General features: G+C 42.0%; 1 protein-coding gene across 2 annotated transcripts in view; it reads left to right on the top strand.

The window, feature by feature from the left end:
• The first annotated feature begins 295 nt into the window (after positions 1-295).
• Positions 296-24,665, top strand: part of RSPO1 (R-spondin 1) — a 187,754-nt gene continuing 163,384 nt past the window's right edge. The window contains exon 1 of one of the 2 annotated variants that reach the window (XM_083173563.1): positions 296-354. The gene's annotated coding sequence lies outside the window, so the exon portion shown is untranslated. Of the gene's footprint in view, positions 355-3,626; positions 4,009-24,665 lie in introns of those variants that run through there. The other variant, XM_083173562.1, reaches the window with a different exon arrangement.

Consider the following 24,665-nt stretch of genomic DNA (forward strand, 5'->3'; position numbering starts at 1 on the left):
CACAAAATGAATCTTCATCATTGATTACAATGCCTTCAAGAAAAAATAAATAAGCGTAAATGCTTACTTCCAGCTTTGCATTTTTAATAAGGTCTTTTTACTCAGGGACTTTGAGATGTGATCAGTGAGAGACCTTTCTGGAAACACCAGCTGTTCTGTGTATGATATGAATCTGCACTTTCTAAGCACAATTGGGAATAACGTCCATAAGAAAGATGTGGTGCAACAGAAAGGGTGTCTCTATCTCTCCAAGTAATTTATATCTCTCTCACGTTTACCTGATCTTCTCACAGCAATCTGTTGTAGTGTCATTTCTCCATGGCCTGCAGGCATTGTGTCAATGTGTTAATGACGGTAAGTTCAAAATGTGTTAATTCTCATTATCATGTGTTTATTGGGAGAAGGGGAAGGATAGCATGAAAACTATTTTTATTGCACACTATTTCAGATCTTAGATATAGTGTGAGAATTCTAACATGCAGGAGGGAATGTGTTTAGTCTAGGTCCGTGAAATCCCTTAGGCTGCATTGCAATGGAACCCACTGCATGAATGACAGAAGGGGGAAACATTTCCATTCTGCGCAAATGCAAAAATGTGTACATGTCCCTATGCAAACTGGGATGCATCCACTATTCCTTATGCATTAAGAGGCAGAGCAAGGGTGGAAAGGTGCAGACAATAGAGGAACAAGGACAGCAGTCACAGATACAGTAGGCCTATAGGAAGGGTGGCCAGCTACTGGTGCAAGAAGGAAAGAGCCATTACCAGCTCTTAACATTGACAGTCATTTTCATTAATGTAGCATTTACACTGCACTGTCATATGTGTCTTTAAATGTATCTTCATCAGCAGACAAATTTACAGTAACATAGTATACGGGCTTAGTGTACACTGCATGGTAGCACATTCTATTAGTTTAAATTGATGGTATTCTGTAGAAGTCATCAATATTTTTCCTTTATATTTGTGTGTGTATAATGTACACTTGAAGGTTGTGACTCCATATTCTTGCTAGCAGAACCCCTCCCATCAGCCTGGTGGTTTAAATCAGCACAGATCACTGGCTACATATTAGAATATGACATATTATATGTAAGTCCTGTATAAATTGATTTAATGGGGCTAATTATGACACTGGGGCGGTTCTATGAGCTGGGATTAACCCACGCCTTAACCCCAAGGATGTACTTCTCAAAAGTCTGTGGGCAAAATGCACCATGAGGTGTTAACATGTGGAGAAAACCTATTGGTTATGAAGTTATTGTGGATTCATTCAAAATGTATTTGCCCTGTTTAATTGAATACCCAATTCCCACACAGTGTGATCATTGGCCAGTAAATAGCTGTGGGGTTAATAGAATATGCCTTAATGTGTTAGTATTAGGGATGTTAGGGAACCATCACCTTGATGTGGTAACGTAGACAGGTCCACATTTTTAGGCAAACTTGCTAAGCACTTAGGGGAAGATATCTGAAATATTGTAGAGAGAAAAAAGGGGTCCCATATTCTAAGCCTTGGAGAGAGATAAAGTGGACAGGCATAAAGAACCTTATTCTGGTTGAATCGTAATGCTGCAAATTCGCAGCCTTACGAGTCCACCAGACGCTGCCCTGCGAATGCCGAAACACATGCCCCCCCTCGTATGCTGTGTTCGTACGCACGGGCTGTGCATGGATGTTTAACATTAACATCCATTCGCAGGCTGTGGGGGAGCACCCACATCATTCGATGGTCGCTAACCATCGAATGATGTGGTAGGCACATGCACATCTAAGGTTACTCTGAGGTAACCTTAGATGTCCGTGGGCAATTTAAGAAGGACCTGGGTGGGCAGCTGACATCCGGTGATGTCAGTTGCCCGCCCCCCGGTGCCCACATCAACGGGTGATTTCCATGGAAATGCCTGCCCACGCCCCCAGCCCGCAATGTTGGGTGCACGCACCCAGCAAACGCACCCAGTGTATGCACATGTGTATAAATGGGGCTGTGCATGCACATATGCCAAACATCAGTCCGCGTGCGAATGTACAGTTCTTGCGAACGGACCAGAATAACCCTCAAAGTCTCAGCCAGCCAGCTCTGATCGTTTTTCAAAGCCAACCTGTTACATGGCAATTGACTTGTACTTTATTTGTAGAGAATTTTGTAGAGAATTTTCCTGCCAATTGTCATTTTACATGCTACCTTTGAAAGTCCATAGTTAGAAGTCGATTGGTTGTTACTTTGGGCCTTATTCTAGTTCACTCTTAAAGGCAAAATCCTTCTTAGCTGGACAAAACCATGTGCATTGCAGGTGGGGCAGATGTACCATGTGCAGAGAGAATTAGATTTGGGTGGGGTTTTTCTTCAAAGTTATTGCAGCGTAAAAATAAAGCAGTCAGTATTTTCCCTGCACAGAAACAAAATAACTCACCCAAAGCTAAATCTCTCTACACATGTTACATCTGCCCCCCTGCAGTGCACATGGTTTTCTCCAGCTAGGAAGGAATTTGCCTCTAAGAGTGAACGAGAATAAGGCCCTTTATCTCTCCACATTATCTCTCTCCAAGCTGTGATCTATCTTCCCCTTATTGTAGAGTTTATCAAAATCATTTTGACTATAAGTATTCTTAGTACTTAAGAGCCTGCACCTGCACTTTCTTTCCCATGCATGGTACTACAAGTTCCAGCATGGCAGCACTTTTTTTATTATATTAAAAAGTATGAGGTGCAGTCCAAGCCCCTACCACGTGTCCAATACTCCAATTAGTGTTCTCTTAATAACACAGTTGAATTTTTATTTTACTTATATAATGCCCAAATGGCCTGAAGTTATGCAATGTCCTTTTGCAGCTCCACTGTCTGGCCTAATTATGTATGATACTCGGCGAATTACTTGTCACTGTTAAAATGACTTGCACGTGTTGGATTTAAATGCATGCAATGTACAGCGTCACATTACACAGAGCCCCAACTTCTCTAAGTGATGTAATGTTGCTGAGACAAAACACTTGTCTGCACGTTAGTAGTTATGTTGATAGGTAATTAAAATGTCATATGCACTGAACAATGTACTTTCAAAGTGTCAGTAGGTACATTACCATTTCCTCATCCAACATTACCTTTCGCGACCTGCTCCTAAGCCATGATTTAACAATTGGATTTCTTTTATGCTTTGCATAACGTAGTTGTCTTCCTCAATTCTTTTCTTGGACAGCCTACAAAAAAATCTAATGTCTTCCAGATCTAATGGGAACACTCGTTCTTTTTTTTTTTTTTTTTACTTAAAAAAAAAAAAACGCATTTAATTCAGAGCTCATTTTAAATATTTTCAATTTCCTACTTCGTTGTAAACTGTGTACGTTTTTGATTTAATGCAAGGTTTATACTTTAAACCATTAAAGGAAATGTTCATCTAATTCTTCTGCATAAAGCCAGTGAAAATTAAATACTGACATTCGGTATAACAAGCCCCTAAGTTACCTGTTCAGTTTTTAGCTTCACTGACCAATGACATCATGTAGAGAACTAAAAGGGTTAATATCTTTGCCACCCCTTAAAGGAGGTGGCACTTGCATGCAACAGATATCTGGCTTAACTTAGGGAGAAAATGCTTTGGTCATTTAAACAAAAGTGAGAGGGAAAGTGAGAGTCAGTCGACTGCATAAAAGTGGTTGGAGCCAGTGTAGCTAACACGCTGGGTTTTTTCACTGCGTGAACACTTGGTTTTGCTGATGGACTACAATGCAGACACAGCCAAACCTCTCTCTTTCTCTCTCTCCCTCTCTCTCTCTGAAGACCAGTTGGAGTTATCACTAGAAGTGTTTTGAGAGCTGAAGTTTTTTCTACCCTTATTTTGTGTACACTTTATTTTTTACTTTGAATAAATAAGAAGCTAACCCACATTTCTGGAGCATTTTATTATTTTTCATTTGTTTGCATTGGTTGAGGTTTTGGGGACTATTCCTGGAAAGAACAGCTATCTTCTAGAATAATACCAAATATTCAAGTGGAATTTGTATTGAAGGTAAGAGTTTTTAACATTTATGATGATTTTACTTTATTTTTTTTTTTTAAATTCAAACTGAATTCTATACTGATTGTATGAATTTACATTTTGCTTTGAAATAAAGTATTTCTGTAAATGATTTAAGATAAAACCACAGGATACGGAATTAGGAACATGAAAATAATTACTATCCTATTGTTTGTATATACATTATATACTGTACTGTACTGTATGTGTAATAATACATTATATCCCGATGGGAGAAAGAAAATAGTTTAGATTAGCTCCAGAAACAGACATCTTTAAATGTCAGGAGAAGTTGATTTACTGACAACCACTTTTTTGAAAGCATGTGTATAATGCAGTGCCAGTTACATGTTGCTTAGGCACATAATGGAGTGGAGGTTGATAGTAGCTAATTGTAAATGAGCAAATTGCAAAAGCAAAATATTTTTCAAAAGATTTAATTTTTGCTCTTTGGTTTAGTGCCAAGAAGATTCTGCAGCTATCAGATTTGGAAATAAACATTTGTGGGCGTGATTGGAATAAAATATTTTTTTTTTCTCTTGTTTTAAGATTTGTATCACGCAATAGAGATCATGAGGTCTGCTTTGAGATGTGTGCATGCTTTAGAAAAAGTAGCTTCTGCAAGGTCAAATTTACAATTCCTTTTTAATTTAAAACAGACAATTGTGCGTTGTAGTTAGTTTCCAAAAATGCAGAACAGATAGCATGTATGGATTTTTCATTTCATACATTTTCTTTTCCAGAAAATGTGTTTCCTTTTTTGCTAGTGGCTTGTGAGAAACTCTACAAGAATTCTTAGAAATTAAATATATTTTCTGACATTTAGCCTTCACAAACAGTGGGGGATTTTGGACATGTTTTTGTGCCCAGTTGTCTCTAATGTATAAAAAAAAAAAGTTTAATGGTGAAGTTACGTACTGTACCTTTGATTTTGAAAGTGTTGTATGTCAGCCAATGATAAAACAGCAGAAAAGAAAATAATGCCGTTTATTGGCTAACTGGATAGATATTAGTCGCAAGTGCAATCTCAAATGCTTGTAACCTATTCAGAATGTATAACCAAGTCATTTCCAATTAGGGTTTAGTATAGAATATGCAAAACAAGGAAATTGATGCGTAGGAACTTCAATATGGCTGCCATGTATAATGCTAAAATCTCAAATATTTTCTTTTATATATTTTAAAAGAGACAGGTCTTAAAATGTTTATAAAAAAATTATGATCTAACAAAACACACAATTTTGGAAGCAAAAACATAAAAATTTGAAATAGTTTTCCAAATATGTTTTTTGTGCTCAATTTTATTTATTCTAAGTACTTACATTGGTAGTCATTAGCATTCATGTGCAAAGAGCTTATGAAAGTGACCTACATGCAAATATGTTGAATAATGTTTGCTCAGTGGATGCTATGCTTTCTTCTTAACCCAGTATTTTGAATATTGTGCCAGTAACATGTGGTTTCACTCCTCGACACACCCACTGATTAAAGGGTTTAATTTATGAGCTAACAAATCTGCTAACACCTGATACCTCTGTAGCTCCTGCTGTGAGTCTGCCATAGGAAGGGCCTGACATAGTGTTACAGTGAAAAGTATCATATTCCGCTTTTCAGAGGCTCTACAAAGCTCTGATGACTGAGCTGATTAAATCTTTCCTAGCATAATGAGATGATATTATATAAGGATGGCCTGTTTAACAATAGCGTAGGTGTTAATAAAGAAACATTTTCAGGCTTTGAAAGGGGACACAGTTGATCTCTTGGTCAACTCAAAACAAGATAAGGAAATAGAACCAACATTACCCCACATGAAATCATTGTTAACAATATAGTCTTCAGATTGCATGTTTACTTTAACCACAGTCATGCCTAACAAGAATGTAATTACACCACCTAAATAGGATGCTTCTCATTTCTGTTTCTGCATAATATCTGGATGGATACTTTCTCTAAGAGGTAAGGTTCTAAAAGTGAAAAGTGGGGATGTTGCCCATAGCAACCAATCAAATTCTCAGATTGTAGCTATGATTTCTCTGTTTTGTCTTAGACAATGATTGACAGAATTGGATTGGTTGCTATGGGCAGCATCCCCACTTTTCACTTTTAGAAAATTTAGTAAAATCAACCCCAGGTGGTATTCCATCCGAGCCGATTTTTCTGACAGTTGGAAAATCTGCATTTTATTGATGATTATATCTCAAATTTACATTCGACCTATTCAATTCAAGTGCCAATTTTTCAACTGTTGGAAAGATTCGGTATGGTCAGAAGACACGTGGTTGCCAAATTATTTGCCGATCCATGTGTTTTAGTTGAAAATGCATCGGTGGAAAAATCATCCTCAAACAACCGCATTGAATAGATATGTCCGGATTTTTCAGCTAGCCCAAAAATCCAGTCATGACCGAATACCCCTATGTCTTTAACACATCTTCAGGTTCCTTATCTATACAATATTGTATCCTGGCATTACACAAAATCAGTCACACATAAATCACTGGGAATAAAGCATCATTCTAATTCTGGACATCATACATATTATTATATATATTAGCGAATACATTTAACTGATTTAAATAATTCTTACTAATTCAAATTTAATGAGCGAGATTAATCTACTTGTTTATATTTTATCTTCGCTGTTAGGCTTGTTAGGCTAATTTTAGATTAATGATTTTCTCTTAGTCCTTCGGGGAATGGTCCCTTGTAAGATCATGTCAATGACATGTCCACTCTCAATTGTTTAGAAGGAAGAATATATGGAAAAATAAGAATTTGAAACTAATGATGATCTTTAATAATGAAATATCAACGCTATCAGTGCTTCTAAATAATAAACAAAACATTACACAGTAATAATATAATATTCTCAATCAAATGACACTGCTAAACTCCGTGCTTTACAGCTTTCTCTAGAATACCATGAAAGTTTTATTACAGTGGGTTTTTTTAGAAAAATAATCCTGTACTAGATATATGTATATGTCAATGAATTAATGTTAAGAGTAGTTTTGGGCTGTCCAAGTGCTGCTCAAATGAACTATTAGTGGGTATTCTGTGTCCCCATCTGTCTTCACTTTCTGTAATAGTAATTGCACGTCATTATTCATAATGTTAGCCTAACTTTGAAACATAGAAAAATCCAATAGCCAATCACAAAATGTTTTTCACTACAGATAGCAATTGATAAAATTTATGAAAACTGCACAGGAAAACAGATATTAACTAATCAGCTGCTAGTTTCCATATTCTAAATTGAACACATAATAATCTGATTGTGTAGAAGCAGCACAATCTTTTTTTTTGTTCTGGTTGTCTCCCAAAGTTGTTTCATAACCCTTAACAACTGATCAACTTTTACCATTCTATTACACTCAGGACAATGTAAGTTATGACTGATTGTTTGCTAAAGGTAACATAACATATACTGTATACTATTCTTTTCTTTTTATATTATACTTATTATTATTGTTTATTTATATGGCGCCACAAGGGTGCCACAGTACCTTGCAATACACAGATAAATGAAAAACATAAATAACGAATTACAGTATAAGGCAATTTAGAACAAGTACATGGTACATAAAGACAGTTGCACCAGTGGACAGGACACTGACACACAAGGGCATACTGTAACTGCACTAGGTGCAAGGGGTGCAGCTGCTATGGGGCCCAGAGCTGAAGGGGGCCCATCTTTGCTGTCTAACTAATATGTTTTACATACATCACCATCAGTTGCTAAATAGGGGGCCCTTACAAACTTTTGCTATGGGGCCTACGAATATCTAGGTACGCCTCTGCTGACACAATTATCAGGGTGGCAGAGAGATATTCTAAGAAAAACACATGATGAGAGAGGGCATAGGGCCTATATTTTGACAGTAAGGTGGGCTGGCCTAGTCAGTCATTAGATAACATATATACCTGACCAATCCAATTACAGATAAGTATTTATGCAGGTATAGACAGAATTGGTAACAAATATGTGTGCACTTCCAGCAGTATACTGTAATTGGCCTACATTGGCATGACCTTGTCTGCAGGTTAATATCCCTACTTAATATTAACATTCACAGCAAATATAGCAGTGCTTAAGTTTTCCTCATTCCCCACTTCCTTGGGTTACAGAATTGGAAACAGTGTCTGTCTTCTCTTCTTAACCAAACATCCTTTTACAATTTCTTGTTTTCTGTAATCTGTCTAATCTGCAGCAGTGGGTGTCTGGCAATGGGTGATAAAGTATTCACTTGACGCAACCAACTAGAAAAATGTGTAAACATGTGTGTCAAAGCATGGGAAATAAATTAAACACTCAAAACAACAGAACTGACAGCACAATGAACTGAATCATGTTATCCCCTACTGGTACAATTCCAAAATGCGTGCTATAGATTACCCTATGGGTTAATCTGGATCAATTATGTTCCTCATGAACATAAATGCATCGTGGTGTTTTTACGTACTACATGTAGACTGAGACATATCTCCCAGTTGTACCTCTCTGCACTGAAGAGTAAATTTACTAAGATTGGAGTTCTATTGAAGGTGGGATGTTGCCCAGAGCAACCAATCAGATTCTACTTATTTATTTAGCACCATCTAGAAGATAATAGATAGAATCAGATTGGTTGCTAACACCCCATCTTCAATAGAACTCCCTTTTTATTAAATTGACCCCTTAGAGAATATGAACAATGTAGTGAAGGTGGGATAACATAACAGAAGTATAGCAAGAGCACATTAACGCACATTATACCCCTTACAGTTTTAAGAAAACCATATATTGTTAATTAAAAGCAAAGAAACAGTGTGATACCCTACCCTTAAAAGTAAAGCCAACAATATGATTACAGGTCATAGTTAGCTATAGTTGCTAGTGAAAGCCCATCCTGCGATATATAAAGATAAAGTGATTGCAGTACCAATCACTTTCACTTTACTGGCCTTCGTGCTACTGCACATGGGCATTCTGCTGAGTACACTTGCCCAGTTGGAGATTGCTAGGGAGGGATCCATAAGGCTCCTCTCTCAGTTTTTTTTTACAGAGTTTTCCAATAGGCTACAATGGATGTAATTGATTTGTAGGCACTTTTTGTGATATAATACCATTAAATAGAAAATGTGCATCTGAAAGCGTGAAGGGCCCAACGGTGGAATGCAGTGGTAAGGGCCTATGTTTAGGGATGTGGTCAGTCTCCAGAGGGGGTGTGGCCAGCCAACACAGAGGCTTGTATGACCATTAAATTAGATTCAATACTAACAGCAATACACAACATAGTCCAGTGTATCATAAGTAGAGATGTGCAAGATCTGATTTACTCTGATTTCAAAGCAGGATCTTATTGGCTATCCCAAATCACATGACAGTTGTTGACAGTTGATAGCGAATAAGATCCTGCTTTGAAATTAGAGTAAATCAGAATAAATCAGAGCCTGCACATCTCTAATCAAAAGGTAACATACAGTATAATGTATAATTCAAGTGCACAAGTCTGATTCCCAAAAGAGAAGGTGGTGTACCACCCCCCCACACACACCCCTGCCGCCCCCTCCGTCCAGGAACTAACCAGGGCCAGTCCAAGCCTGCCTACAAAATTTATAAAAAATTGTTACAAAAAATCATTAGCAGAGTTTTATTTTGTTTCATTTCTGGTTAAGAATTGTAGATCTGTAATAACTTATTAGAAAAGAAAAAGCCAATGACAGTGAAAACACACAGTTGTCACATTGTGGATTGTGCTGAATAGAGTAAATATCCCTAAAATACTCCAAAATAGAAGAACAGTTATAGTGTAAACCCATGAAACTAAGTAGGATTAACATAAAGTTGGATTATAAGCATTGGTAAAAGTATAATTCTGGAATCACTGTGATTGTTTAAAAGTGGATGTCACAAAATAAACACAAGGCTATTTCAATTCCCCAAACCCAGAATCCCCTTCCCTCCCCTCCCCCTACACCCACACATCACTGGTAATTTCACATTTCATGGTTGCAAACAAAACATTGTCAAGTAAAATGATGGGAGACAAGGAGTTGTCAGCTATTATTATAAATTGACTTTCGGAGTAATATCTAAATATCTTTTGTAATTCTGTTGTGATTAGGGAGGCAGAAGTCGAAACTGCTTAGTGTCTAGTGTTTACTGTTCGTCTAGTTCTACATAACAAATGATACCACCCGGAACTGCTTATCAATTGAAGTCTGGTAAAACAATTAGTGTCATCATGTCTGCTCACCAAGTGAGGTCATTTCAGCTTATGATATCCATAGCTGTTTCCAAGTTCTGCAAGGCTTAGAAATGTCACCCCTAATTGCTAACCAAGTAATATAATAAAGGAAAGGAAAACAATATCACAGGCAGTGGCTTACAGAGGGATATCATAAACCGTTTGAAATACAGTGGGTATAATATATTATGTTAGTTCATTTATATAGCACCAATCCTACTGCATACATGGATTTGCAGTAGCACGGATAAAGGAGGTTATTTAAATTTGCTCATTCCCCCGCGCGTTTGCACGGGGGACCAATGTTTCACAACAGTGCATGTGCATTTCTGCGCATGTGCATATACTGGGTGCGAATGGGTACGGTGCACTGCTAGTTTGCCATCCCATTCATGGGTGGGGGTTTGAGGTGGTGGTGAGGACAAGCACATGGGAATTCCCAGCATGGAAATCAGGCAAAAAAAACTAAAACTGTCAAGGAGATTTATCAACTCTTGGAGAAAGATATTTACTATATGTACAAGCTAATAAAATGGTATAAACTTGAAAATGCTAAGTGTTTCTAATCTTTAATTATACAATAGATATATTTTAATGCATAATAAGGCTAAACCCTACCTTGCAAATGATTGAAGATTAAAAAAAAAACATCATGTCTAACATGTCTGGCATCGCTGGCCAGTGCCGCTGAGAGGTCCACCAGGCCCCAGTAAAATTTTTGAGGTGTGGCCTAATTGAGGGAGGTGTGGCCATGCCTCCTTGGGGGAAAGTAGTTTGGAAAAACTCTGTGTGCAACCGCCGAGCAGGGGGTGGGGGTGGAGGGGGGGGGGCAGAGGCTCAGCAGCAACAGCCTATCTGCAGCACAACACACTGCAGCGTGTGCTTACATACTGCAGCTGCAGTTGCCTGGGAGGTAGGGAGGGGACAGGTGCGGCAGACCTAGGCACCCACCGGGCCCCTCATTCAGACGGGTTAATTAGTACTCCCCTCCGTCCCTCTTGGTCATACCTCCGACTCAGACCCTATTACATATGCTGCTATGGGTCTAAATAGAGAAACTGCGAATGGTGCAATCTGCTTAGAAGGATTTTAAAATATGTAGCAAACTGTGTTTTGATTGGGATCTATCACATTTACGGCACCATGTATGCAGGAATGGAAGAGCTCAAGGTACAACTGAAGGGGGTTAATCAAATTTAATTGGTCCCCTGTGCGTTCCTACAGGGACTGATTTTTTCTGTGTGCGCATGCGCAGGCGCAGTTCTGCGCATGTGCAGACGCAGGGAGCGAGTGGGCATGGTGATCTACTTGTTCGCTGTCCCACTCGCACCTAGCAGTGCTCAGGGCAGGGGGCGTCGGCAGGTGGCACAGCCCATGTGGACACGCGGGTTTCATGGGCGTTCCCATGAAAACGCTGGGCATTCCCATGCTAATCACCCTGTGACGCGGGTGCGAGGGGCAGGCAGCTGATGTCAGCGGATGCCAGCTGTCCTCCCACTTCCCACACAGGGCTCTCACAGATCTGAGACACCATAGAGTTATCTCAAATCTGCGAGAGCTGGAGAAATAATTTGATGGTCGCCGACCATCAAATGATTTCTTCCCCGCACCCAAGGCTGCGAATGGATGATTATGCAAATCATCCAACTGCAGCTGTGCAGGGAATCACGGCAAAATTCGTTGCGTGTGGACCAGAATAAGGTCCAGCAACAATGGCTAAAAATTAGATCTGCAGGATTGTGCTCTGTCGTCTAGATTCACAATGCCAAAACCAATTGATTCCTACAACAGAACAAATTTGTTAAATTATAAGTTAAAATATCTTCAATTGATGTAACTATGCCAATAAATTATAATTTTCAGATATAAAACAAGGAGTACATTGGTCATTATTAATGTTACATCCATAAGATCTCGTACCGTTAAATAAAGCTGAGATTACATATTGCTGCAATTGCCTGATGATGTGGGCGCCGGGGGCAGGCAGCTGACATCACCGGATGTCAAAAGTATCAACCACTCAAACTACTAAATTTTTTGTTTTTAAACGTGACCTGTAAAATGACAGCTGATTGGATAGTACTGTATGCATAGGTGCCGATTCTGTGGGTGCTCAAGGGCCCGAGCACCCACGGAAATTGATGAGCACACACAGGCCCGAGTTCCGCTGCTGGGCTGCCCTAATAACTTGCTAATTTGCGGTGCGGAGTAATACACGGATGTGGGGCATGCCAGCCTGTGTGTGCTCTGTGCGTGCTGTGCAATGTCAGTGTCTGACCGCACACAGAGGGGGAGATTCTCTAAAGCAGAAATGCAGTAAAAACCCCATTATCGGGTTTTTATCACGTTTTGGGATGCTCTAAGCATCCCCCGCCGGGTTACCGCAACGGGGGGGCATCACCAGAAAAATCTGGCGATGCCCCATAGAAGCCTATGGGCTTCTAACGTGACCCCCCCACACCTGTGTCTGGACAACAAAGAGCTGTGCTGCCTGGACCAGTGACCTCCTCCTCCCTGCACTATGATCCTCTTCCGGGTGCAGGGAGGAGGAGAGCCCGGCGCAGCAGCAAGAGCTGTCCTTTGCCATAATTATCGCATATTTTTCAATAATTTTGTCGGCGATGAGCGGTGAAGGGGGGCGGAGCTGGGCTGTGGATGTTTGATCACCCTGCCCTTAGTGCTCTCTGACTGAGTAGCTCAGCAGTGGCTCACCTGCCCATGTCCCACTGCACTCCCCCTCCCTCGTTGCCGGCAAAGGTACTGTGGGGGCATTTATGTACCTGCACTGTGGGGGCATTTATTTACCTGCACTGTGGGGTCATTTATGTACCTGCACATTTATGCATTCGGCATGCTGCCGTCATTTCAATATTGGAAACAACCGTGCTGCGTATAAATTGGTATTATTTTGTGGCCATGCCCCTTCCCCATGAAGCCACTCCCCTATATTTTGTATGTCTCTCCTTGACTTGATAAATGACAGCCTGATGTCAATAAAATTGTTATGTTATGTTTTGTATCTACATTTGCAAGAAATCAAGGAAAAACTATCATGTCCCCTTTTCCACATAATTTTAGACCAGCAAACTCTGATCCTGCAATGGCACGGATGCTCTCATCTTTAGCGTTACAGAAAAAGAATAGCTCTCCACTGCATGAAAGAACAATCTGTTAACTGGACGAGTTGTTTTCTTAGGGTGGCTTAGACTGAGCTGACAGAAAGCCCGGCTATGCCTGGTCTACAGTAACACTCTCCCTGGACACAACAGCTTGCAATACAAAATGAAGCATCTGCTAAACATAAACTGGTTTCATTAATCCACACTGCAACCATTTTACAGTGTCATCCTGTTTTCCTTTGGAAATTTGAATCTGGCAAGAAGATGCATTCCGGGCACAGTTTTAAAGCAGCTTTACAGGGCTGGGAATATAAATTTGACCTTACACTATACATTGAGAAGGTTGAAAAAAAACAACAAATAGACGGAAATGTTCTAAAGGACCTGGTGGTTAGGCCCTGTCCACTTGGACATGACGAGTATGAGTTCAGGACCATTGTCTTGGGCTGCGTGCTTGTTTACATGGAAAGGGAAGCTATTCATAGAAAAAACAAGGCAAATATGTGTTGGATTACAAGGACTGAATGCTTTGCATGTATGTCCAAAGGGTGGGGTAAAGTGAATCAGAGTTTTGTGTTGCTGACAAATTAAACTGGAGTTCTTATAGAAATCATCAAAGTATATCTAAATATTACACAAAGTGGAAACTTCAACTTATTACACCAATGTGTAACTATGGGGCAGATGTATGAACTAGCATTAAGTGCAGTCTGCACTTAACGCTAGTTAACTGGGGGGATTACTTTTTTAAAATGTATTATGATGAGCACACCTAATGTGTCCCCTGCAATCTCCCCCAGTAATTAGCGGCCAGGGCGATGTATTAACAGCCGCCTAGGCGATGAATCGCTCCGGCAGCTTCGCCAGCCCAGGGCTTGTGTTGTCCTATCCCCACTGCGGGGACAATACAAGCTCTGCTGCTGGCTCCGGGTTGTGCTGGAGATCTCACGGTAAAAGCGAGATCTCGCACATGCAAAAAGAGCCGAACGGGGGAGAGAAGCTCTTTTTTTTAAAGTGCGCATGGGCAGCACTGTGGGGGCACCGATAAGGAGAGCCATTAACGCTGGGCACAACTGATTTCCTTATTGGAGCTGGGGGGTTAATAAATGAAGCAGTAACGGGTGCACATTATGCAGGAGAAGCGTTAGAGGCAGAATAATACATGTGCCCCTATATAACTATTAAATATTAGTCCTGGTATGACGTTATGGGTGGGATATACAGTCACAAATTGCAGGATGCATGTATTGTATCCCGCCACTGAGTGCATGCCTATAGTAATACCGTATGTATCTACTCTTGCAATAAAAATCACAAAGGATACTATAGTTCTTCTGATAAAAGTCAGCAATTTCGATTGTAGAACTTCTGGGTTTATGACCTTCCTTCCGCCAATAATGAGTAAAATGCCCGGTGCCCTCTACTGCAAATTTGTAGATTTGAAGAAGTATGAAGCGGCACTCCAGGTCTTAGTGAAATAAAGGTGATTCTTTATTTACGTATCATTCTACGTTTCGGTCTGTTGCCAGACCGTCATCAGGATGATCTTCCTGATGACGGTCTGGCAAAAGACCGAAACGTAGAATGATACGTAAATAATGAATCACCTTTATTTCACTAAGACCTGGAGTGCCGCTTCATACTTTCTCAAATATATATATATTTTGTTTAAGTTTTATTTGAGGAACGTGGGTGATGTTTATCTTTACATAAAGTATTGATGTTACTGTTTGTCAGTGGCGTACCTATAATAGGTGCAGGGGTGTCAACTCTAATGAATCCATCACCTATCTGTTCATTTCTATGCCTCCGCTGTCAGTGCTGAATGTTTCAGTAGAACAACAATAGAAAGGTGGCAGGTGCCTTAAGGAAGGAGCATATTCACATAGCTACTCAGTTCCTGCAGTGCTATCTAATGTGGAAAAGAAGAGTAAAAATTTTAGGGGCCCATTTATCAAAATGATAGACGGTGCTCCAGCCAAACAGCTCATTACGGGCATGTGTTTGAAAACAGACAATTGGGAGTTGACTGACTGAGACACTGTTTATCATACACAATGACTTTTAAATAGTCATAGTTATACATTGATAAATGGTAACCTTAATCTATTGTAACCAAAGCAATATACTGGAAGAGGGCCAGATGTACTAAGCCTTGAAAATTGCTAAAATGGAGAGTGATAAATAAACAACCAACCAATCTGCTCCTGCCTGACATTTTTCAAACACAGTCTGTGACATGGCAGGTAGGAGCTGATTGGCTGGCTGCTTATCACTCTCCATTTTATCACTTTTGAAGCTTAGTGCATATGGCCCATTTTCATCTGATGTAAGTATCATTGGATGAGCAGCTGACCCCACAATAGAGCAACATTGACGTGCTGTGATATTTTAGCATCCAATGTCATAACCAGAAGAAAGTTACTGTAGATACTGTACTTCATTATTGAGAGTCTTTAAAACTGCATTTTCCATATTACTAAGCCAATAATCACTAAGCTGTACTAAAAATAAGTTTGTTTTGTAAAGCCATTCTTTTTGATACTGTACATTTTGAATATTTTCAGTTTGTAAAAAGTGCTATGGTTAGAATTACATTAAATTATACTATTAAAGTGACCCTGCTGTTGTCTTTTAAATAGAAAAAAAAATATTTTGTACACTCAAGTGTTTGAAATTTGTAGATTTATTAGCCGCATATACTCCATGGTGTATTGGGTAAAAACCTTTGTCATTTTTGCATGTGCCTCATAGAGGTCGTGTTGTGCCCAGCATTCCCGGAAATACTGCCCCCCATCCTTCCTGACAGGAACAATAATGTTACAGTGCATCACCCTTTTACTGATCGGCATATTGGTATCACTCAATGGAAGGGTGAACCTGGCTATGGCAGAAGTACCTGATGGCCTATTTTTGTTATTATTTGAAAATGTAATTGAAATAAGGTAAAGGCTATACATGTTTTTATAGCACAAATGTTTGTGTTTAGATGTAATATATAGGTGTTACTCTGCTGGGATATATCTGCCTAAAGCTGACGTCAGTGCTTTGGAAGGTAGTTGGATTTGTTTGCCTTTGTTCTTTCTCGTATTTGTACTTGAAGTGTATATTGCACTGTGTATCCTGGCTTTAGCTGTCACCTGATTGGCTGTATAACCCACCTGTTTGCACTTAGTAAATAATTTGCATATCTTACACGATACATTTGGCCTATATTAATATACATAATTTCCCAGTCCTAAATATGGTAAAGATCACTCATTGCTAAAACATTACACCACTGGTAACTATTTCCATATGTCAACCAGAACGAGCATCTTTAATATGAAACAAGAAAGTGAGAAAACAACATACATATTCATAGTAGAGTTTTCACTCAATGGGGGAGATTCTCTAAGAATCTCCGCCCCCCTTCGCCGCCCATCGCATATTTAATTATCGCATATGTTGTAACATATGCGATAATTAAGGCAAAGGACAGCTCTTGCGTTAAGAGCTGTCCTTTGCGGTGAGAGTCGCCGGGTCCCAGCAGGTCCCGGCGGCTCTCCCCTCCCTCCCACACCCGGCACTGCTGCGCCGGGCTCTCCTCCTCCCTGCACCCGGAAGAGGATCAGTGCAGGGAGGAGGTCACAGGTCCGGGCAGCACAGCTCTGTGCTGCCCGGACACAGGTGAGGGGGGAGGGGGCGATGCGGGGCGGCAGGGGGGCGGCGCGGGGTGGCGGGGGGTTGCGATAGAAGCCCATTGGCTTCTATGGGGCATCGCCAGATTTTTCTGGCGATGCCCCCCGCCGCGGTAACCCGGCGGGGGATGCTTACAGCATCCCAAAATGCGGTAAAACCCCCGATAACGGGGTTTTTACCGCATTTTTAGCTTAGAGAATCTCCCCCATTATCTGTATGGTAGATTTGATGTAAGCATTACTGATGTTATAAGACATACATAATGGGGCCCGATTCAGGATCGGTCTTACCCGAATTAGGCCCCAGACCCGATGGTCGAGGGTTTCTGCGCATATGTGCAAACCTTGACAGCGAACAGCTTTGGTGAATTACACACTTGCTGGGCCGTTTGCTGCGGGGAGAGAGGGCCGGGGGTTGACACAGGGCCGGACCAGGGGAACACCCAGCATTTTATGGGCGTCCCCATAAAAATGCTGGGGTGTTCCCCTGGGAACACGAGGGGCCGATGCCTGCCGGGGGCGGGCAGCTGGCATCACAGGATGCGCTCGTAATTAAAAGTCAGTTCAGACTGACTTTTATTTGCGATAGCAGGAGAAATCATTCGATGGTCAGTGACCATCGAATGATTTCTCCTGCTAGCGGCTGCATACAAGGGGATGTGTTCTCGTACACATCCCCTCGCATGTGACTAAGGGGATTCGGCAACTGCTTAGTTACTGAATTACCCCCAATATGTATACTATTTTTCTCACATTGGTCCACTTAGGCAAGTTCATATTCTTGGAGGATACAGATCCCATGTACCTATCCCTACAACATCCATATCCATGTCCTTCTCTACAACTACAGTATATATGTGCTATTGCATACCTCCCAACTTTTGAAGGTCTGCATGCGGGACGATGCTCCGCCGAAATTTTCGGGGGTGGCCTAATTTGGGGGCGTGGCCTATACTCGCTGCTCTTCCGCGAGGCCACGCCCCCATTTTGCCACTATGGGGGCATGACCCAGAGGCTCTGTGAGCCTCTAGCCATGCCCCCCCCCGGCTGCGGGAATAGACGCTGTGCGCATGCGCACAGCGTTTATTCCCCGCTGCTTAGCAGCTGACAGGGGGGACTCCCAACAGCCCCCCCACACCGTGGGACACTGCCGCCCGCGGGTGGGACATCGGGACAGGCCCTGACAATCGGGACTGTCCCGATAAAATCGGGACTGTTGGGAGGTATGCTATTGTATATTGTTCCTCTTGTATTTTTCCTGTTTATTTTGCCATTGTATATTTCATTGTATATTATGAAAAGATAAAGTCTGTAGATATTGATAGACCAGACAGAATGTGTACTGTAGTATACATTAGTTCTATCTTAAATGTACAAAGATTCTCAGTTGTATGTGGTGAATGCAGCCTATTTAGCACTGCACATGGAAGCTATGAAAGGTTCTACTACACCATATGATGGCTTTAGAAATACCTTATGTAAAGTACAACTTCCTCACATCTCCCCTGAGTCATCCACTCAGTGCATGACCTCTTGTTCAAACACATTTCTACAATCTAATTCCTCCTGTGTGTATTTTATTGGTCTCTCACGGATTATAAATTCTATTAAGTGATGGGATAATGTGTCTGAATTGTAGAGGCATACTGACCACCAAACATTAACTAACCGCACTCAGTATGAGTATGTCTTCTTTCTTATTTATGTGCATGAATAATTCTGCAGTAATAAACCTAACAACATTTGTTGCTCATCCTACCATTTTTACATTCTTTGGTATATGGTTAGTAACAGTTTGTATTTTGTGTTGTTATGTCTAGGGAGAACATTTTGGACAATCAATGTCATTCCAATTAACCTCAGCAATAGAAATATTTCTCACATCAATTATTGTTATTAAGGGGTAGATTAAGCTCGGTTAAGTGAGAAACTGTCTGGTTTTTATCACCGGCCAATCAGCTCTTACCTGTCATATTTCAACTCAAGCCTGTAACTTCACAGGTAGGAGCTGATTGGCCGGTGATAAAAACCAGACAGTTTATCACTTCACCAAGCTTAATAAATCTACCCCTAAGTTCCTTTATCTTTGCAAAGTACAGTACTGTTCAGATGATGATCTCTATCTTATAACCAAATTGATAATAGTGAACTTTATTAATCTTCTTTACTAGATAACAAATAGATAACTTACACTCATAAATAAAGAAGATCCTGTTAACATATTATACCGTCAAATGGCAATTTATTAATTCAATTTAATTATGAATGCAATTATTACTACAATCTGTCCTCACAGGATATCAACCCCACTATTATGAAGATAAGTAAAACCTATCTAGGGACTAAAATGGTAAAGCTGTCATGAAGGAGATTTGAGCACTGCAAGAACATGTTAGCAGAAGGGTGGGTGGCATGAGATCTGGATGTAGCAGAGTAGATTAATTGTGTTGAGTGTCTCCTCTATGTCATCATGAGGCACCCAGCACCATGGTCAAACGCAGGATTTTCAGAAGGGGGTTTCCAGAGGGGCGTAGCAAAGCACAGAGATGGGCACTTAGGTGACCCAGTATATGCCGGGTCAGTTATAGTATTATAGATAGACCAAATGTATATTAATAATAATAATAATAATAATATATATATATTATCTATATAGATATATATAGCTAATGGTGAGAAAAAGACTGCACTCCATCCAATAAACAGCAACTACTAGGGTGACATCCAGAACTTGTGGAGGCCATGTATATAGAACAAAATGGACGCACTCTCCAGTTTAGTAAATGCAATTAAAATCCGCTGTGTATTTTATAATAGATATGCATCACAGGATAACCTTCAATATACTCAATGTTTCTGTCCATTAAGGACTGTCATCAGGAGATGGGCAACTGTTCCAGCATTCCAATAACAGCACATAGCTATAGGAAGTTGCTGTGTGGCCTTTGCAGTTCACTATTATCAATTTGGTTATAAGATAGAGATCATCATCTGAACAGTACTGTACTTTGCAAAGATAAAGGCACTTAGGGGTAGATTTATTAAGCTACACAGCGGATTTTAATTGCATTTACTAAACAGGAGAGTGCATCCATTTTATATATATACATACAGGGGCGCATGGACGTGCGGTGAGGTAAATGGCTCAAGAGTCCCTGGCAAGTACCAGAGCCAGATATGCACACAATATATGAGCCATAGGGTACATACCAGCATTATACGCATGTGCAGCAGTGTGTACTGCTGGAGATTCACTGAATTTTGATAAGAGATGTGAAGAAAAGGTAGCCAGGTGAGGCACTGCCTCACCTGCCATAGGCTTTTTACTCCAGCATTTTGACTATAAAAATTATTGGAATAATAAAAATAAGATTTTTCTTTTTACAAATTATATGTATTTTTGACATACTTTATCAATTCAAAACGCCGGCATATGCGCTAGTATCACAGGAAAGGCTGTGCCTCACCTGCCTTACCCCACCGCACGCCACTGCAGGGGCGTCAACAGCAGTTTAGACCCCTGGGCATAGCAATGGATGTGGAGAAGGGGGCATTGAGCTGAATGAAGGGGCCCTGATACATAACTTCCAGGGTGGTAGAGGATGTTTAATACGCAGAAGAGGGGTGTATAGTGGAGTGGGCTTATTATTCATAATTTTCTGGTGGGAGGACAGCTTGCTTGACTGCAGATATCTCCAGTTCCCGGAAATAGATTTCTTAGAATTTATTGGAATTAAAAACTAGAGAATACCACCTATCAAATGGTATTGGGGACTCAGAAAAACTCTATGTCAGACAGAACCTGAAAAATCTGACTGGGAAGAGCAATTAACAGGCTTGGATGGGGACCACTGCTTTGAAGTCAGATATCTCCGGTTCCCAAGGGCCGATTTTTACTACACTTGTACCCATAGAAATAGGGGTCTCTCAGTTTTTAACCTAGGGCCCTTAGACTTCAGGGGGGGGGGGGTTCTGGGTACTCAGAACCCCCCCCCCCCCTGCGTGCGCCACTCAGCACCCATCTCTGGGAGGAGGAGACTTTAATCAGGGAAGCCTGTACTGCCGCGAGTCTGTCTCAGTCCTATTTGTGTGTCCTCCAGTCCTGTAAGTAGCCCCAGACATAAATTGATATGGTATAGAGCAACGGCTCTCAAACTGTGGGTTCTGACCCAAAAGTGGGATGCGACCATCTCAGAACTCCATCTTGCTGACTGTTAGGCTGATGACTTCTCTGATCTCTCAGCCAGTCTTGAAAAATCAGTTGAATTATTTGTTACTTTAGACTCTTCACATCATTTTATGCCTCCGCATTAAGGCCCTTATTCTGGTTGGTGCGGCCAGAGCCGCACACGGGGCTCCAGCCGCACAAACCAATCCCCGCCCACCCTACGGATCGCCACGGCCGTCCGTACACGGACGGCTGGCGATCCGCATAAAAATGGTGGAGGCTACGCCTCCACCATGGTGGGAGCTGCCCCCTGCATTCGATGGTCGTCGACCATCGAAGGCAGGTCCGCACGCCGCGGCAGCTCCCGCAAGCTGAGACCACACGGACAATCGTCCGTGTGGTAGCTTGTATGGGGGCTGAAAGCTGACATCCGGCGACGTCAGCTTTCCGCCCCCATGAGTTGCGTCATGGCCTCATTACCATGCATACGCCCCGCGTTTGCATGGGAACGCCCATGAAACGCGGGGCGTACACATAGGGAAATGAGGGCATGATGCCTCTCACGCCCCTATACGCCCCCTTTGCGGCGGACGAAATACGTCTGCGGCGAAGGGGGCTGCACATGCGCAGATTGACCTCTGCGCATGTGCAGTGTAAAAACATCGGCGGTACGGCCGCACGAACAAGAATAAGGGCCTAAGTGCTGAAACAGTGGCATCACAGTGCCGAGGGGTGACACTAGTGGTCAAGTGATCCCGTTCAGCCAGACCAGCTTGGTCGGAAGGAGGTCTCACTGTGTAAACACATATTGAAATAGATGTGTTCACCCTTAAATCCGGTTGTCCCACTGTCCAGTCCAACCGCAGCATGCTTTGGGTGCATTTGTGTGAGTAGCCGCATAGGAGCCTTTATGCAGGCTCCTTCCAGCCAAGAGTGTCCTGCCGAATGTGTCCCGGTTGGCGGCTATGTTTGGCCGCTGTGGCCCCAGCCTTAAGCCCTGTACACATGGGGTGACAGGGAGCTGTTCTGAGCGAGCTGGCTTAAGCGCAGATCGCTCAGCACACATTGCGGCACACAAGCAATGCACACACGATGTGTGCTGAGCAGGGTTTTGCCTCTTATTTATCTACAAAACCATGTTATCTATCTGTGCTGTCTATCTCTGCGGACGATAGCGACACGTGGGACCGCGCTTCACCATTGCCTGGGGCCATACACGCAGAGTGAAATATGTCACCCTTTTAAAATATGTAATCATTTAAAATTATTTATTATTTATTTATTAACAGCATATTCCATTGTGCTTTACAAAGGAGACAGTGATACAACAAACTGGGTATTTACAGACAGTCAAAGGTATGAAGGCCCTGCTCGCAAGCCTACAATCTATAGGTTAAGGTGTGAAGTGGAACTTGTGGAAGTTGTAGCTGCTTATCACCTTATTCAGGTCCCATCGCTCCCACGCATATTTGCACAGGGGAGCAATGTTTTGCAACTGTGCATGCACATTTATGCACATGTGCAGCTGCTTGGTGCAAGCGAAGACAACAAATTGCTTATTCACCGTCCCGTTCGCACCTAGCAGTGTGGGCGGGGGACAGGGGGCAGAGACGACGGGCTGCATCCATGGAAATGCCCAGTGTATCATGGGCGTTCCAATGAAAACGCTGGGCATTTCCATGGAAATTCGGCAATGATGCGGATGCCGAGGAAGAGCAGCTGACATCACCGGATGTCAGCTGCCTGCCGTCTTCCTCTACAGAGTGCATGCAAACCTAAGACACCAGAGTGTGTCTTAGATTTGCATGCACCTTAAATTTAATTTGATGGCCGTCGACCATCGAATGTTTTCCTCCCTGCACGTATGCTGCGAATGGATGTTTATGCTAAACATCCATTTGCAGGCGTGCGGGGGAACTCGGCGTGCGGGGGAACTCGGCGGGCGAGGGGGGGTGGCGTTCATACGAGTGCCGACCGGTGTTTAAACCATAAGCAAAGCTGGAAAATTTGCAGCTTTGCCCGTGGACCTGAATAAGGTCCAAGATACGAGTAGCAATGTAGGATACTGGAACAGCAGTAATATTGGTAAAACAGGCAGGTTGTTTGTAAATAGGAACAAAATAGGGGGTATAGTGCTGCTACCGTTAGCCAAAGGTTCTAAATATATGACTTTTCAATATACAGTATGATCTTGTCAATATATGACTTGAAAACAAAAAAGTTCATAAAGTTCTTTTAGTAGTTTAGATCATATAAGATATAACAGTCAGGAGTTCTGAATATTGGGATCTAGAATCCCCAGGGTTGATGCACATGGACCTCGTAGGGATCACCGTGTGTGGAGGCAATATAAAGTGGAAGCTCACTTTAAAGCTTACATCAGATAACGAGGACAGATTATATAAAGGTATATTTTAACAGAAGAGTGAATGCTCACGTGTATGCTTACTTCAGTTTAAGAGTAAACACTCCTATACTGTAATTGTATCTTTTTATTCTGCGATGGGCCAGGCTTTGCCACACAAAATATAGCAATCCATAGTAGAATTAACCCCTTCAGCGGCAATCCTGTCAATTTTCCGGCTGTGCCTCAGTGCCCAGTCTCGCAAGCCCAGAAAATTCTCGGGATTGTCACTGTTTACAGCCGGGCAGCGCTGCTGAGTTCAATCACTGAACTCAGGCAGCTTCAGCGCTGCCCGGCTCCCTCCCCTCTGCCACGCCTCTGGCTCCTTCCTCCTCCCCCCTCCCCTCCGGGTTTTGTATGAAGTCCCCGGCGCCGGCTTATGATAAGCCGACTGCCGGGGACAGGGACGCGGCGCGGAGGGCGCAGGTCCGGGCAGCCGCTGATTGACAGTGCAGCGGCACTGCCCGGACCCAGGGAGCAAGTGGTGGTTTTTTTTTAAGGGAGCGCTCCCCACTGAAGGGGTTAAAAACAAAATTATTTTATTTCTAAAAAAAATTGTTTACAAACTCCAAATGGAAAAAAGTTTTTTTGGGGGCAACCTCAATACCCACAGGTGGAATTCATATACCCAGAAAACATCTAGTTAAAAGGATTGGGATAAGTACCCAAGATGTAAACCTTCTGGGTATGGATCAGGTTTTCAGGAGCCCTCTAGCATCACACCAACATGATTCAAGTTACAAAGTTTTTAACTAAGGGCTAGACATCTATCTCCCCCTATGTCACTCTACAACAGGGGTGGCCAACCGGTCAGAGGTAAAGAGCCGAAAAATATCGGTAGTCAAGCTAAAGAGCCGACATCATGCTCGCGCCGAAGGCGCATGCGCAAAAAAAGGGGCATAGTCTATTTTGACCCCTTGGGTGAATGTGATACATATGCCCCCAATAGTGCCAGATACACATATGCCCCCCACGGTGCCAGGTATGCACCACACGGTGCCGGGTATGCCCCTACGGTGCCAGAAAGCCACAAATTTCCCAGCAGCA

The sequence above is a fragment of the Crinia signifera genome, chromosome 2 (assembly GCF_055691185.1).
Source record: "Crinia signifera chromosome 2, ASM5569118v1, whole genome shotgun sequence".
Classification (NCBI taxonomy): Eukaryota; Metazoa; Chordata; class Amphibia; order Anura; family Myobatrachidae; genus Crinia; species Crinia signifera.